Raw genomic sequence first — 16,622 nt, forward strand, 5'->3', positions numbered from 1 at the left:
CCATTGAAATATTAGCGGCCCAATAATACTCACTTAGGCTCGGTAGTGCCAGCCCCCCCCCTATCCCTGCTACGCTGTAAGAATCCCTTCCTCACTCTCGGGGTCTTCCCGGCCCACACAAAACCCATGATGCTCTTTTCAATCCTTTTAAAAAAAACCTTCGTGATCACCACCGGGAGGCACTGAAACACAAAGAGGAATCTCGGGAGGACCACCATCTTAACCGCCTGCACCCTCCCTGCCAGTGACAGGGATACCATATCCCATCTCTTGAAATCCTCCTCCATTTGTTCCACCAACCGCGTTAAATTTAACCTATGCAATGTGCCCCAATTCTTGGCTATCTGGATCCCCAGGTAACGAAAGTCCCTTGTTACCTTCCTCAACGGTAGGTCCTCTATTTCTCTACTCTGCTCCCCTGGATGCACCACAAACAACTCACTTTTCCCCATGTTCAATTTATACCCTGAAAAATCCCCAAACTCCCCAAGTATCCGCATTAGTTCTGGCATCCCCTCCGCCGGGTCTGCCACGTATAGTAGCAAATCGTCCGCATACAAAGATACCCGGTGTTCTTCTCCTCCTCTAAGTACTCCCCTCCACTTCTTGGAACCCCTCAACGCTATCGCCAGGGGCTCAATCGCCAGTGCAAACAATAATGGGGACAGAGGGCATCCCTGCCTTGTACCTCTATGGAGCCGAAAATATGCAGATCCCCGTCCATTCATGACCACGCTCGCCATCGGGGCCCTATACAACAGCTGCACCCATCTAACATACCCCTCTTCAAAACCAAATCTCCTCAACACCTCCCACAAATAATCCCACTCCACTCTATCAAATGCTTTCTCGGCATCCATCGCCACTACTATCTCCGTTTCCCCCTCTGGTGGGGCCATCATCATTACCCCTAACAGCCTCCGTATATTCGTGTTCAGCTGTCTCCCCTTCACAAACCCAGTTTGGTCCTCGTGGACCACCCCCGGGACACATTCCTCTATTCTCATTGCCATTACCTTGGCCAGGATCTTGGCATCTACATTTAGGAGGGAAATAGGTCGATAGGACCCGCATTGTAGCTGGTCCTTTTCCTTCTTTAAGAGAAGCGATATCGTTGCTTCAGACATAGTCGGGGGCAGTTGTCCCCTTTCCTTTGCCTCATTAAAGGTCCTCGTCAATACCGGGGCGAGCAAGTCCACATATTTTCTATAGAATTCGACTGGGAATCCATCCGGTCCCGGGGCCTTTCCCGCCTGCATGCTCCTAATTCCTTTCACCACTTCTTCTACCTCGATCTGTGCTCCCAGTCCCACCCTTTCCTGCTCTTCCACCTTGGGAAATTCCAGCCGATCCAAGAAGCCCATCATTCTCTCCCTCCCATCCGGGGGTTGAGCTTCATATAATTTTTTATAAAATGTCTTGAACACTCCATTCACTCTCTCCGCTCCCCGCTCCATCTCTCCTTCCTCATCCCTCACTTCCCCCTATTTCCCTCGCTGCTCCCCTTTTCCTCAATTGGTGTGCCAGCAACCTGCTCGCCTTCTCCCCATATTCGTACTGTACACCCTGTGCCTTCCTCCATTGTGCCTCTGCAGTGCCCGTAGTCAGCAAGTCAAATTCTACATGTAGCCTTTGCCTTTCCCTGTACAGTCCCTCCTCCGGTGCTTCCGCATATTGTCTGTCCACCCTCAAAAGTTCTTGCAGCAACCGCTCCCGTTCCTTACTCTCCTGCTTCCCTTTATGTGCCCTTATTGATATCAGCTCCCCTCTAACCACCGCCTTCAACGCCTCCCAGGCCACTCCCACCTGGACCTCCCCATTATCATTGAGTTCCAAGTACTTTTCAATGCACCCCCTCACCCTTAGACACACCCCCTCATCTGCCATTAGTCCCATGTCCATTCTCCAGGGTGGGCGCCCTCCTGTTTCCTCCCCTATCTCCAAGTCTACCCAGTGTGGAGCGTGATCCGAAATGGCTATAGCTGTATACTCCGTTCCCCTTACCTTCGGGATCAACGCCCTTCCCAGCACAAAAAAGTCTATTTGCGAGTAGACTTTATGGACATAGGAGAAAAACGAGAACTCCTTACTCCTAGGTCTGCTAAATCTCCACGGGTCTACACCTCCCATCTGCTCCATAAAATCTTTAAGTACCTTGGCTGCTGCCGGCCTCCTTCCAGTCCTGGACTTCGACCTATCCAGCCCTGGTTCCAGCACCGTATTAAAATCTCCCCCCATTATCAGCTTTCCCATCTCTAGGTCCGGAATGCGTCCTAGCATCCGCCTCATAAAATTGGCATCATCCCAGTTCGGGGCATATACGTTTACCAAAACCACCGTCTCCCCCTGTAGTTTGCCACTCACCATCACGTATCTGCTCCCATTATCCGCCACTATAGTCTTTGCCTCGAACACTACCCGCTTCCCCACTAATATAGCCACGCCCCTGTTTTTTGCATCTAGCCCCGAATGGAACACCTGCCCACCCATCCTTTGCGTAGCCTAACCTGGTCTATCAGTTTCAGGTGCGTTTCCTGTAACATAACCACATCTGCCTTAAGTTTCTTAAGTACCCGTGCCCTCTTTATCGGCCCGTTCAGCCCCCTCACGTTCCACGTGATCAGCCGGGTTGGGGGGCTTCCTACCCCCCCCCCTTGTCGATTAGCCATCCCCTTTTTCCAGCTCCTCACCCGGTTCCCACGCAGCTGTATCTCCTCCAGGCGGTGCCCCCCCGCCCATCCCCTCCCATACCAGCTCCCCCCTCTCCCCAGCAGCAGCAACCCAGTAATTCCCCCCTCCCACCCCCCCCCCCCCCGCTAGATCCCCCGCTAGCGTAATTACTCCCCCCATGTTGCTCCAAGAAGTCAGCAAACTCTGGCCGACCTCGGCTTCCCCCCGTGACCTCGGCTCGCACCGTGTGACGCCCCCTCCTTCCTGCTTCTCTATTCCCGCCATGATTATCATAGCGCGGGAACCAAGCCTGCGCTTCTCCCTTGGCCCCGCCCCCAATGGCCAACACCCCATCTCCTCCACCTCCCCTCCTCCCCCCATCACCACCTGTGGAAGAGAGAAAAGTTACCACATCGCAGGATTAGTACATAAAACTCCTCTTTCCCCCCTTTTTAACCCCCCTCTTCGCCCCCCACATTCGCCCCACCACTTTGTTCAAACGTTCTTTTTAATAACCCGCTCATTCCAGTTTTTCTTCCACAATAAAAGTCCACGCTTCATCCGCCATTTCAAAGTAGTGGTGCCTCCCTCGATATGTGACCCACAGTCCTGCCGGTTGCAACATTCCAAATTTTATCTTCTTTTTATGAAGCACCGCCTTGGCCCGATTAAAGCTCGCCCTCCTTCTTGCCACCTCCGCACTCCAGTCTTGATAAACGCGGACCACCGCGTAAATTCTCCCATTTACTGCTCCGAGTTTTCTTTGCCCATCTAAGGACCATTTCTCTATCCTTAAAACGGAGGAATCTCACCACTATGGCTCTGGGAATTTCTCCTGCTCTCGGTCCTCGCGCCATCACTCGGTATGCTCCCTCCACCTCCAACGGACCCGCCGGGGCCTCCGCTCCCATTAACGAGTGCAGCATCGTGCTCACATATGCCCCGACGTCCGCTCCCTCCGCACCTTCAGGAAGACCAAGAATCCTCAGGTTGTTCCTCCTTGCGTTGTTCTCCAGTGCCTCCAACCTTTCCACACATCGTTTCTGATGTGCCTCATGCGTCTCCGTCTTCACCACCAGGCCCTGTATGTCGTCCTCATTCTCGGCTGCCTTTGCCTTCACGACCCGAAGCTCCCGCTCCTGGGTCTTTTGTTCCTCCTTTAGCCCTTCGATCGCCTGTAGTATCGGGGCCAACAGCTCTTTCTTCATTTCCTTTTTGAGCTCTTCCACACAGCATTTCAAGAACTCTTGTTGTTCAGGGCCCCATGTTAAACTGCCACCTTCCGACGCCATCTTGGTTTTTGCTTGCCTTCCTTGCCGCTGTTCTAAAGGATCCACTGCAATCCGGCCACTTTCTCCTCCTTTTTTCATCCGTATCCAGGGGGGATTCCCTTCTGGTTTACCGCAGTGTTTTTAGCCGTCACAATTGCCGTTGGGGCTCCTATCAAGAGCCCAAAAGTCCGTTTCACCGGGAGCTGCCGAAACGTGCGACTCAGCTGGTCATCGCCGCACCCGGAAGTCCTTCGGGGTCCTCCTTCATGAGCGACGAACTGCGTCAATTCCTGCTCAGCAAGGGCATCGCCTCGAGCAGGACGACCAGTCACAACCCCCGGGGTAACGGACAGGTAGAAAGGGAGGACGGAACGTCTTGAAGACTGTCCTACTTGTGGTGTTGGGTGCTCTGAGGTACAGATGAACCAACACGGTTGCGATTTGGACAATGCAGTTTTATTCCAACTTGTTATTTACTGATCTGTCTTGGTACTCAGCACGTGGTGACTGTGTGAGTGTCTTGTTAATCAGGTCCTGTCCTTGTCCTTGTCTCCAGATGGACTGTCCACCAGGTGTCGTGTTATGTGTGCTAATTGGTCTGTTGGTCTATCTATCATGATGTGTGTGTTTGAATATCATGACACTACTGGCCCTACGGTCGAGGAATCTCCCAGTCTCCCGCTGGCAGTAAGTCCTCCCGGATGCCCTCCACGCCATCCAGTCACTGCTTTGTACCACGACCAACCAAACACCTCACAAACGTCTCGTCTTCCCCAGGAAGTCCTCCTCTGGGATCTCGCTCCCGGCCTGGCTGGCAGCTCCCAGACCCATCCTGCTCCGAAAACACCTGCGGGCGCACAAGTCGGACCCGTTGGTCGAGAGGGTCCACCTTCTCCACGCTAACCCCCAGTACGCCTACGTGGCATACCCCGATGGCCGGCAAGATACGGTCTCCCTACGAGACCTGGCGCCCGCCGGATCCCCACGCGCACCCCAGCCACCAGTCCCACCCTCCCTCCCACTGGTGCACCTTACAGTCGCCCCCTTCCCAGGAGGACCGGTCCTTCCGCCGGCCCCGTCTAGCCCCCCCCCCACCCACCGACGCACCCCGCAGACGCTCCCTTCCCAGGTCAACCGTTTTCCCCACCAGCGAGGGGTGTCGAAGCTGCCACAGAGATCGAGGCCACGCTCCCGGAGTCACAGATGCCCGAGCCTCCACCGGTGTCACCACCTGAGCGTTGACGATCACAGAGGACGACCACCGAACCCCTCACCTTCCATGTAACTACCCTAACCAGGGGTCTCTCACCCCCCCCCCCCTCCCTTCTTATCTACCATCATCATAACACGAGGCCCTGCCCCATGAGCCTGACCTGCCCTTATCCATTGTTAACATCAAACCCCCGCCCAGAATACCCCCTGCACTTCCTCTAGAAAACTCCACACCCAGTATCAATCCCCTCCCCCCCTTTCACACCTCTTAGGCCCATCGAAACCTGCTTGCCAGGCTCCAATGTCCATAGCCCCTCCCCCCATCTCACCTCCGTTCACTAGCCGACTTAAGTTAGCTAGCGCACGGGCCCCCACCCAAGGCTTTCTCTCCCCTCCCCTCCCACCCAGTCCCAGGAAAACAATCAAATCCAAATATGTCAATAAAGTAAAATAAAACCGTCGCAACAAAGAATGACAATCAAAAAACTTAACCTCTATAACAACGTGAAGTAATAAATAACAATATAGGTAAAAAAAAAGACAAAACATTGATACAGTCTCCCAGCTCCCAATTCACAGTCCACCACACCCCTTCGGTTCAAGTCTTCACTTCTGTCCCAAGCCTTCTGCCTTCACAAACGCCTCCACTGCCCGCCGTCTCAAAGTAGAAATCTCTGGCATTGTAGGTCACCCTCAGCTTCGCTGGATACACCACACCAAATCGCACCCCACTGTAATGCCGTCTTCACTTGGCCGAAAGTCGCTCGCCTCTTTGCCAGCTCCACCGTCAAGTCCTGGTATATGCGAACTCCAGCACCAGCCCACAGCACCTCCCGCAAATGCTTTGCCCAATTCAACACCTTCTCATTCATGTGGTACTTGTGAAAGCAGATGATCACTGTCCTTGGCTGCTCATTTAACTTTGGCTTCGGCCTCAGCGATGTGCTCAGTCCAGTTCATACCGGGAGGGGTCCTCACCCTGCCCCATCAATTCCGCCACCATCTTGGCAAAGTACTCCGTCGGCCTCGAGCCCTCCACCTCCTCGGGCAAACCCACAATCCTCAAATTTTGCAGCCTCGAGCGGTTCTCCAGGTCCTCCAGCTTTGCTCGAAACCTCTTATTGTCCTCGACCATCCGCCGCAGCTCATCCCCCATCGAGGTGAGCTGATCGCTGCGCTTCGACATGGCCTCTGCTCCCTTCATCCTCTCGCTCTGCTCCCTCACCTCGGCCGATGTCTTCACCACAGCTACTCTCACCGGGATAATTGCCTCTTCCACCAACATCTTCAAAGCCACCGCCATCTCCTTCCTCAACGCCTCCATGTGCTTCGCAAACTGCTTCTCCAGCTCCAAAGACATCACCTCAGTCATCCTCTCTGCTGTGAACAGTGCGGCCCCACCGGCAGCCTAACCTCCGCTATCTTGCTAGCTACCTGGCTGGCCCTCTCACTCGACGGTGAACACTTGCCCCCTCCCTTCTTCATGGCTGTTTTCCTCAATCCTTTTGACATCCTTTGCCTTCCTTGAATATTCTTTCATTCAATCATTCGCAAATTGTCCCCAGGACCAGACTTTAAAACTCCTAAAAATATGCCTTAAGCAGGAGCCACCCAACATGGGGCTTCCCCTCTACATGCCGCCACCAGAAGTCTCGCCAACAATAATACTTAATAATAATAATTCCCGTACCAGCCTCCCCGAACAGGCGCCGGAATGTATTGACTAGGGGCTTTTCACAGTAACTTCATTGAAGCCTACTCGTGACAATAAGCGATTATATTATTATTATTATTATTAACACTTGGTGGTTGATTTTCCTCAACCTCTACCAATGGGCAAGGGCAGTGAAAACATGGTAAGGCCATCAGCTGTAAGGTTCCCCAAGTCACTCACAATTCTGACTTGGAACTATAATGTAGTCCTGACGAGATTGGGTCAGAATTCTGGAACTCTTTTCCTAACAGCTCTACGGGTGTACCTTAACCACCAGTGGTCCCAGAAGGCAACTCACCACCACCTTCTCAAGGGCAATTAGGGGTGGGCAGCAAATACTGGCTTTGCCAGTGACACCCGCTTCACAGGAAAAATATGGCGCAATAACTACTGGGTGAAGGAACCTGGCGAGCCTTCCCCCATCTCCTGCTATTTGTCTCAGACTGACAAAGTTCACTTTCCAGGTGAACGCAGAGGTGAAATGTCAATCCAGACAAAAATAGTTGAGAATTCAGCAAATGACTTTCATAGCTGGTAGGTTGTACCCACACTTGCTAAATTTGTACTTATTCAAATGATTCATCTCTGTCTCACTGTAGTATTTTATATATTCCAACTTCCTTCTGCTAGCTATGACTGACGAGTAGATAGTTTTCTCCCAATTCCCATTGACTTAAACTTTGCTGGAGCTCCTTGATAAGTGGCAAGTAACAAATGCACCACCCAAGTGCCAGGCAATGACCATTCTCAACAAGAGACAATTTAACCATCTTCCCTTGAAATTCAATGCCATTCCAAAGCATAATGGCCCCTTTATCTGACAAAAGTAGATTTACTTCACCCTCAAATATAAAACTACCATAATATTTTATGCTCCAATTTACATCTACCGTAAATACATTAAATGGTACCAGTTTGGCACAAGCTTCATTCACTGGAATATAATTTTCTGGAGAAACACTAGACATGCTCACAAAGGTTACTGGTTCAACCTTCAACCTTCAGCAGTCAGTTTTCACATGTCCTGTTGAATGGCAAAATAATATATGAGAGTCGTTGAAATCATTTATCCTCCACACTGTCTCTTTCATTTCTCTGAGAAACATCGTTTTTTCAGTTTTCATAGATTATCATAGAATTTACAGTGCAGAAGGAGGCCATTCGGCCCATCGAGTTTGCACCGGCTCTTGGAAAGAGCACCCTATCCAAGATCAACACCTCCACCCTATCCCCATAACTCCACCCAACACTAAGGGCAATTTTGTTTGGTAATTGGTGCTTTGTTCACTACCATTTCTCTTATCTCTCTAGTTTCTGTGTGGATTTTCAAACAATAGTTTGCTGCAACCTATTTGTTCATGGAATAGCTCATAACCATCAGCTAAAACTGCAGCCTCCCTTATTACAGAAACCTTATGGTCTGCTGGGTGGGACCTAATTCCGAATGGAATACTTTAAAAAATGTCTTCAATGCTTTTAAATTAACCCTCATTAACCTTTGCAAGACCTCCTCTTTCAAGAAGGAGCTGCTTTTAAGCACTTCCTCATCATTCACTCCCAGTCAAGAAACGTGATTGGCAGTTGAGTCACGCTCCTTGCTTTGGGGATGCCGACCTCACAAGGCTGCTCAACGCCGTCAATGAGAAGCGGGGCATCCTATTCTCCTGAGGGGGCCAGAGACCAGCAGCAGGATCAGCAATGCCTCCTGGGAGACAGCTGCAGTGGGTGCAGGCAGCATGACCAGGAGGACTGCCATCCAGTGTCGGAAGACAAACATCCTCCAAGGGTAAGTTACCTCCTCTCTCCTGGCATCAGTCCCGCCTGCAATCCCTCAATTTCCCAACCCCCACCCCACTCCCCTCCTCTTCCTAAATCCACTGGTTGGCATTTCGCATTCTCCCAACATCCAATCTCCAAGCTTGTTACTCAGAACCCCCTGGAAGCCACGAGCACAACACCTTCATGTCCAGGTGCTGTGCCCACACATGCCACCTGCTATAGACCTTCTGCCCATTAAAGCATGTGGTTCACAATGTCCTCTCTTTGTCCCCACAGGAGAGGATGTCCCATAATAAGTGGGAAAGGGTGAATACTGGGGGTGCGATGCTCGAGATCTGAGCCCACACCTCCTATGAGGAGTGGGTCCTGGAAATCGCGGGGTTGCCTGAGGAGAGAGCAGTCACCGACAGTGAGGTCGGCCTGCACCAGAGAAGTGAGGATCCACATCCTCTTCATCCAGATGGCCTGCCTCAAGTGAATTGTTGATGTCCCACAAAATTACCCTTCCCTTTCACTGACCTCATGTCCATTGTCTTGCAGGATCACCATCTGATGAGGTTGGGCCATTTGAAGTCTTGCCCCCCCCCCCCCCTCACCAGCCCCCCCCCCCCCCCCCCCCCCCACCCCCACCCAGCCATCAAGAAAACACCTCAGAGAAAATCTCCGAAGGGAACACCAGTGATGCATCACTCGCACCCTCCGCCAAAACAGAGACACACACCTCGGTGGGCGACATTAATGGACGGGCATCTGAGGCACAATCTGGTGAGCACCACCCATTTGCTGATGCACCTCAGGTGGAAGTCAGAGGCCTGCTGAATCTCAGGACTCAGCTAGATGACGAGTCTCTGAACAAGGTTCTCCCAGAGCTGATAGGACACAGCCGTTACATTCAGGAGGGGGTGTCAGCGACATTCCAATGATTGCATGAACTGGAGGAGTCCAAAACCATCCAGGTGTAGGAGATGGTGCCGGTAATGCGTGGCACCAAGGCCAACACTGCTAGGGTGGCATGGAGAGAAAACATGGAGGGCAACGTCCGCGCCTTGAGTGGTGGTGTCCAAGACATGGCTCAGTCTGTGACAACCATGGCTGAGGGCCTCAACTTCATGTCCCCGCCGATGAGGGACATGTTCCAGACACAGTTAGACATTGCCGAAGGCACGTCAGAGCCTGGCCAGGTCACTGAGGAGCATCGCTGAGGGCGTTGACACCATAGTGCAGGCAGTGGAGAGCCTCCAGGACTGGCAGCACCAGATGGCTCCGAGGCTTCTGGAGGTCACTCCAGCTGCTCCTCCGTCCCGTGGAATCACCTCAGGTCCTACGGGCACCGTTAGGGAAGAGGAAGTGCTGGAGCCCAATCCGGGGCCTTCCACCTGCTGATACCGGTGCATCTCAAGGGAAGCGGGTAGAACAAGGTGGCATGGCAACGCCAGTGACACTGGTAAGTCAGCCGAGGCCTTCCAGCTCCAAGCCCTCCAGAGGGTGTCCGCCAAGGGCATCAAAGACCACAGGGCGTGGAAACAGCAGGCTGCCTCCATCTCGATGTGCATCCTGAGGCCACACCTAGACATAGCACTAGACCCCGGATGATCAAGAAGAGTGAGGAGCACTGATTGGGCACTGGTGAGGTCACTGTCCATAGCTACGGGAAATGGAAATCTGTCACAGTAAAATGTTCAGCATTAAACCTTGCACACCTGATACAAGTGAAGCCTCTGTCACTTTAATCTTCACAACGGGCCTGGTGGCGCCCCCACCCCTTGTTCGTCCTGTCCCCCCCCCCCCCCTCCCCAGACACAATGGTCCAAGATCAAAAGCCCCCAATGCAGACCCCGTTCAGAAGATGGGTGTGAGCACGTTGCCAGCAGAGAGACAGGAGCCAGACTTTATCAGATCCCGAGGAGCACCAGAGTTGGGGGGATAGTGTTGAGCTGATGGACACAGCCTCGTCCTAGGAAACTCTGGAGACGATGAGGCCCTCCCTGGTCCTCCTAGTATGTCGGACACTTGCCACTGCCTGTCCTCCATCCTCCGGCTCCTCCTTGGGCATTTGGGGAAGAATTAAATGAGGCGAATGCATTAAAACTGCCTAGAGGGGCAGCAAGCTGGCACAGTGGTTAGCACTGCTCCCTCACAGCATCAGGGACCTGGGTGCGATTCCAGCCTTAGGTGACTGTATGTGTGGAGTTTTCACTTCCTCCCCATGTCGACGTGAGTTTCCTTCGGGTGCTCCGGTTTCCTCCCACAGTCCAAAGGTGTGCAGTTAGGTGAATTGGCCATGCTAAATTGCCCCTTAGTGTCCAAGGATGAGCAGATCCGGTGGGATCACGGGGATAGAGCGGGGAGGGGGGATGCCGAGGTAAGGTGCTCTTTCAGAGGGTTGGTGCAGACTCAATGGGCCGAATGGTCTCTTTCTGCACTGTAGAAATTCTATGATTCTATGTTGCTCCGGTGCCAGATTGTGGAGGACACAGCAGAACACCATAAAACAAGATGCCCTCTGGGGGCGTACTGTAGAGTCCCGCCAGAGCGGTCCAGGCATCGGAACCGCATCTTGAGCAGCCTGACATACCGTTCAATGACAGACAGGTGGCAATTTGGGCCTCAGTGTATCAGACCTCTGCCTCAGCCTGAGGCCTCCGCACTGGCATCATCAGCCATTACCTCAGTGAGTATCCATTCTCCCCTATGAACCAACCTGCCATCCTGGGGTGGTCCAAGAAAACACCAGGGATCTCTAAGTACCCCAGGATGTAGCTGTCATGCATGCCCCCAGGATAGTGGAGGCGGTCATTGCACATAATCTGAACATTCAGGGAGTGGAACCCCTTCCTGTTAATATAGGGCACTCCTTGATGCCCCAGTGCACGCAGGGTGACATGGCTTCCTCGACCTGGGGCATCCCAGAGATGGCGGCGAATCCAGGTGGGCCTGGTCCAGGTTGAAGGTGATATAGTCTGATGCCCTAGCATACGGCGCATCCATCACCACCTTGATGTATCTGTGGGCCGATGACTGAGATGTGCCACACAAGTCCCTGTTCAAGCTTTGGAATGGTCCAGTGGCATAGATATTTAGTGCTACAGTGGCCTTCACGGCCAACTGGAGCGGGGGTTCTCCTCCTCCATGGGGTGCCATGTCCACGGGAACGTGGCACAGGTACTGCACCATCTCTCTGCTGAGACACTATCTTCTGCGCCGTATGCTGTCCATCAGCTCACGGAAGGTCGAACGACGCCTGTATACCTTGGCACGATGCTGGCCTCCTCTTCTGGCCCCTTCCTCAGCCTGATGGGTAGCCAGGCGTTACTGCTGTCTTCGGCATCTTCTCGCCTCAGCTGCTACCAGCACAGCGAGGGCAGCCACCGTGAGATCCACACCAGCAAACATCTTTGCATCTGGAAGGAATTGGAAGAGAGAGACTGACAATCAGTTAGGGCTTCCATCCCGGGATCCCATATCTCCCAAGCCTACCCCCACCCTTATCATGATTGCCTCACTTTCCCTCTGAGCGCCATCCAGCAAGCCAGATGTGCTGGCAAACCTTGGTCTGCACATTCACTCCTGGCCAGTTAAGGAACCCCGAGACCCCAGACCTCTGCCGGGAACATGATCCACTCATCCATACACTTACCCTTTAGCCACCAGAGGGTCTTCAGTGGTGTAGCCCTGCTCTTTAGTGTTTGATTGTTGGCAGATGCCTATATGCTGCTGACATTCCTGGGGTGGGATTCTCTGACCCCGCTGGGTCGGAGAATTGCCGGGGGGGGCGGCGGCGTGAATCCCGTCCCGCCGCTCCGACGCTGGCTGCTTAATTCTCCGGCGCCGGTTTTCGGGCGGGACGGGGATCGCACCGCGCCGGTCGGGGGCCATTGGCAGCGGCCCCCCCCCCCGGCAATTCTCCGTGCCCCGATGGGCCGAGCGGCCACCTGGTTTTGTCTAGTCCCGCCGGCGTAAAATAGACATGGTCCATCTCGGCGGGACCTGGCTTGGAGGACGGCTTGTGATGTCCTTGGAGGGGCGCGGGGGGGGGGGGGGGGATCCGGCCCGGGGGGGGGCCCCACGGCAGCCTGGCCCGCGATCGGGGCCCACCAATCTGCAGGCGGGCCTGTGCCGTGAGGGCACTCTTGCCCCCCGCACCAGCATCTGTAAGGCTCCACGTGGCGCGGAGAAGAAAACCCCTGCGCATGCGCCAGAACACGCCGGCAGTCCTGCGCATGCGGCAACTCGCGCCGGCCCGTGGCAGCCCAGTTGGCGCGGCGCCAACCCCTCCAGTGCCGACCTAGCCCCTGGAAGTGCGGAGAATTCCGCAACTTCCAGGGGGCCCGACGCCGGAGTGGTTCGCGCCACTCTTGGCGCCGGTACGGGCTGCCCCGCCAATTGCGGGAGAATCCCGCCCCTGGAGTTCAGGCAAACTGTTCAGGCATCAAAGGTTGCAGGACATCCCGTCCATTAATCATCCTCTCAGACATGGTACTTGTTCCTTCGAGGAAGCACTTGAGAGTTAAGGGGCGCGATTCTCCTCTCCCGCGCCGCTTGGGAGAATCGCCTGGCGAGCCATTTTTCCCTGCGACGCCGGACCGACGCCCTCCCACGATTCTCCCAAGCGGCGAGAACGGCCCCGTCGTGTTCCACGTGGCGCAGGCCGGAGAATCGCCCGAGACACCCAAAATGGCTATTCTCCGGCCCGGATGGGCCAAGCGGCCTGCCCAATATGACGGCTTCTCGCCGGCGCCGGCGCCGGCCACACCTGGTCGCTGCCTGCGGGAACAGCGCAGGAACGCTGAGGGGAAGGCCTGAGGGGAACGCTGGGGGGGGGGGGGTGTCCCTGCACTGGTGGGGGCCTCAAACAGGGCCTGACCCACGATCGGTGCCCACCGATCGGCGGGCCGGCCTCTCTGAAGGAGGACCTCCTTTCCCCCGCGCCCCATAAGGTCCATCTGACATCTTCTTGCAGAGCGGCCTCGGGGAGGACGGCAACCACGCATGCGCGTATTGGCGCCGGCTAGCGCCGGGCAACTCACGCATACGCGGGTGATGCCAGTTACGCGGCGGATGACGCGGCGCCGCTTTTATGTGGCGCCAATGCCCGGCGCGCGCTGACGCTGCTGCTTTTTCGACACGCCCCCCCCGAGTTTCTCGCGGCCCCGATCCTAGCCATTTTCGGGCACTGAATCGGCCGAGACCGGGGTCGTTTCACGCCATCATGAACCTCAACGGCGTTCACGACGGCGTGGGCACTTAGTCACGGGAGCGGAGAATCGCACCCGAGGAGTGTGAAGTGCTATCACAACTAACAAGGCTAATTCCTCATTTGAAATAACCTTCAGCTGTGAAGCTAGAGGCTGCTCACAGTCAAAGGGGGTGAAATTGACTTTCGTGAGAGAAGCCACAGCAGGGCTCTGTCGTGGGAGAGTTTGCTACGACAGATAGGGTGTAGATGTGGTTGCTCCTGTTATGGATCTCCACAATATTTAAAGATGGCTTGAAGGCCTCACAGACACAAAGATCCTCACCCCCCAAGCACTGGGTCAGCACTTCAGTGCCCTTGAGCTGCAAGCTGGTAAATGGCTACTCTCCTCCTCACTTCCCTCGGTAGCCATTGAGGTGGGTTCCCATTTTTGTAGAGGAGTACTAAATGACACCTGCATGACTTTTCACTGGGGAGTCGGGTGACTCCCGGGAGGCCACTGCATTTGACTTTGATCTCGCTAATGACATTGAAATGAATGCAAATTAGGCTCAATGACCTTCTTGCCATTTGTCGGCATGATCCAGAACTTGCCATCGACAGCAGGCCAGGTGAATTGCAAAATGATTAGTGCCCTCCGCGAATCTTGGGCCTCTCCTGTGATTCACCTGGCGTGCCCAATCAGTGCCGGGTGCCACATGGTGGGAAAATTGGGCCCCAGTGTACCCGTCTCAGTCTGGGGACGCAAAATCCTCTCCTCTCTGAGAACCCCACATTTCTCAGACTTTGGAGACTCACAGTCATCCCTTTCAAAGGACAAAATTGGAAATCTGGCTTGCTCTTTCTTTCTGGGCATCAGGCTCTGAGTCCTGTGTTGTTGACCTGGGCCTTGTCCACTGTAGCAGCACCAACAAGTGAGAATGCGTTGCAAGAAGGAGCCCCAGAGGCCAGTTTTGCAGTCCTCCCAAACCTCATCATACCCCTCCCAGCCAGAACCGATCTTACTTTTGATTTTAGATTGTGCTATTTTACCTGTGTGTTGAGATGGTGGTGCTGCACCTTAACTACAGGATGGTGTTTGACACATCCCCCCTCTGTCCGCGTGCCTCCAATTCACCTGGAGTCTCACTATGTGCAGGTAGAGATGCTACCTGGTATTCTCCAGCCTCCCCTACTGATCCTGGATCCTCACATTGTGGTGGTGGACACTGACGCCCACACCCACGAGCCCGTCACCTGCAAGGCACTCATGGCTCATGTGGATCTGTACCCACCCCATATTACCCCTCTGTATTTTGTGTCCCCCTATCTAAAGGCTGCAGATGCCCCCAATGGCCATCACCATACCCTCTGCAGCACAATACAGAGCCCACAAGGGCGAGGGATATCGATCGTAGGGCACCCCTGTGTACCAAGCTGTATATTTTTCCTGTAGAGCACACAGCCCTTGTCGCTCCCTGCAGCTGGGGTACACAATGCCTCCAATGATGCTCCTGCTGCATGGCCGCTGCTCTTCTGCACTGTCTCTGATTTCAAACTGAAGTTCACGTAGCCCCTGAAATGCCTGTCATCTGTGACTCCTTTCCATTTCACAACAGGAATCTCTGCACTCTGACTCCTGTCTGCCAGCCCCTGAATTTTATTGGGAACTTTGACATAGTTCCAGTTTCCAAAGAGGACTATGGACAACAGTGATCTTCTCAAAGCACTACAGCCCTGACCTGTTTTGTGTTGGTGTGAACCATTCTTAATGCACCGGACTAACAGGCCCACATCTGCCATCTGCATTAATCCCCTTCCAGTAATACATGTGCTAGCCCTCAGACTAGGGTCCTTGTCAGGGTCCAGCTCCCTCCCCTCAATCTTCTCTCAGTCTTCCACTGTTCGTCCTCTTTATTCACTTCCTTGTCCTTCTGTCTGTCATTGTGAGGTCTTGCCTTTCTCTCCACTCCACTCCTTGAACAGCTCTTCCACAATGTCCCCCCTTGTCTTCATCTGCCCGCCTCCACCCTACACCCTCACCTCGCAACCCACCCCGCAGTCAAACTTCAGACCTTTGCTGTAATGTTTGCATGAGTCCCACAGCACAGTGCTGTCCAGATAGACACTCCGGTAAGGAATCCGGCGGAAGGAAACCCCTATACTCCCCAATCCCAGGCATAGCACTGAGTAGAGACAGTGCCACAGGAGGGTCCATGGGTCCATCAGCATGGTGCTGCGCATGAAGACCAATTCAGCATGGACATGGAGAGCAGGATCCGATGTGCCCTTGTTTGCTGGAGTACAGCACAGGAGTATCGCAGCACTATAGCAGGTAGACTTTGCAAGTTTCACTTACCTCAAAGTCTCTGGCGAACTGAGGGCTGTCTTGTGCATGGCAGCATTTATCAATCAGGTTTGACGCTGATGCGACTTCCTGCTGGCATGACACAAGATTGGAAAGCCTACCGGGATTGTGGCAGGCAGATGTTTTAATGAGCATTCATGAGATGCTAATGAATGCAAATTGTCTCTGTGCCACCTGCCAGCAGGAATACTAACCCGCTATTGGGAGCATTGCAATGGGGTTTTATGCTGGTGAGCCGCCTTTTAAAATCCTGCTAGATTCATCCCTCTCGACCACCACCAAACGCGACTTGGGCTGGTTAGGAAAACTCTGCCCTTCATCTTTTTATATTAGATGACCATAGTCATTGCAGTTATATCAATCGGGAAAAGCTATTAGGAATTAATGTATTTCAGGATTATTTTAGCACCTGTTACATGTATTTTTCAAAATGAT

Source organism: Scyliorhinus torazame, chromosome 9 (assembly GCF_047496885.1).
Source record: "Scyliorhinus torazame isolate Kashiwa2021f chromosome 9, sScyTor2.1, whole genome shotgun sequence".
In the NCBI taxonomy this organism is placed as follows: Eukaryota; Metazoa; Chordata; class Chondrichthyes; order Carcharhiniformes; family Scyliorhinidae; genus Scyliorhinus; species Scyliorhinus torazame.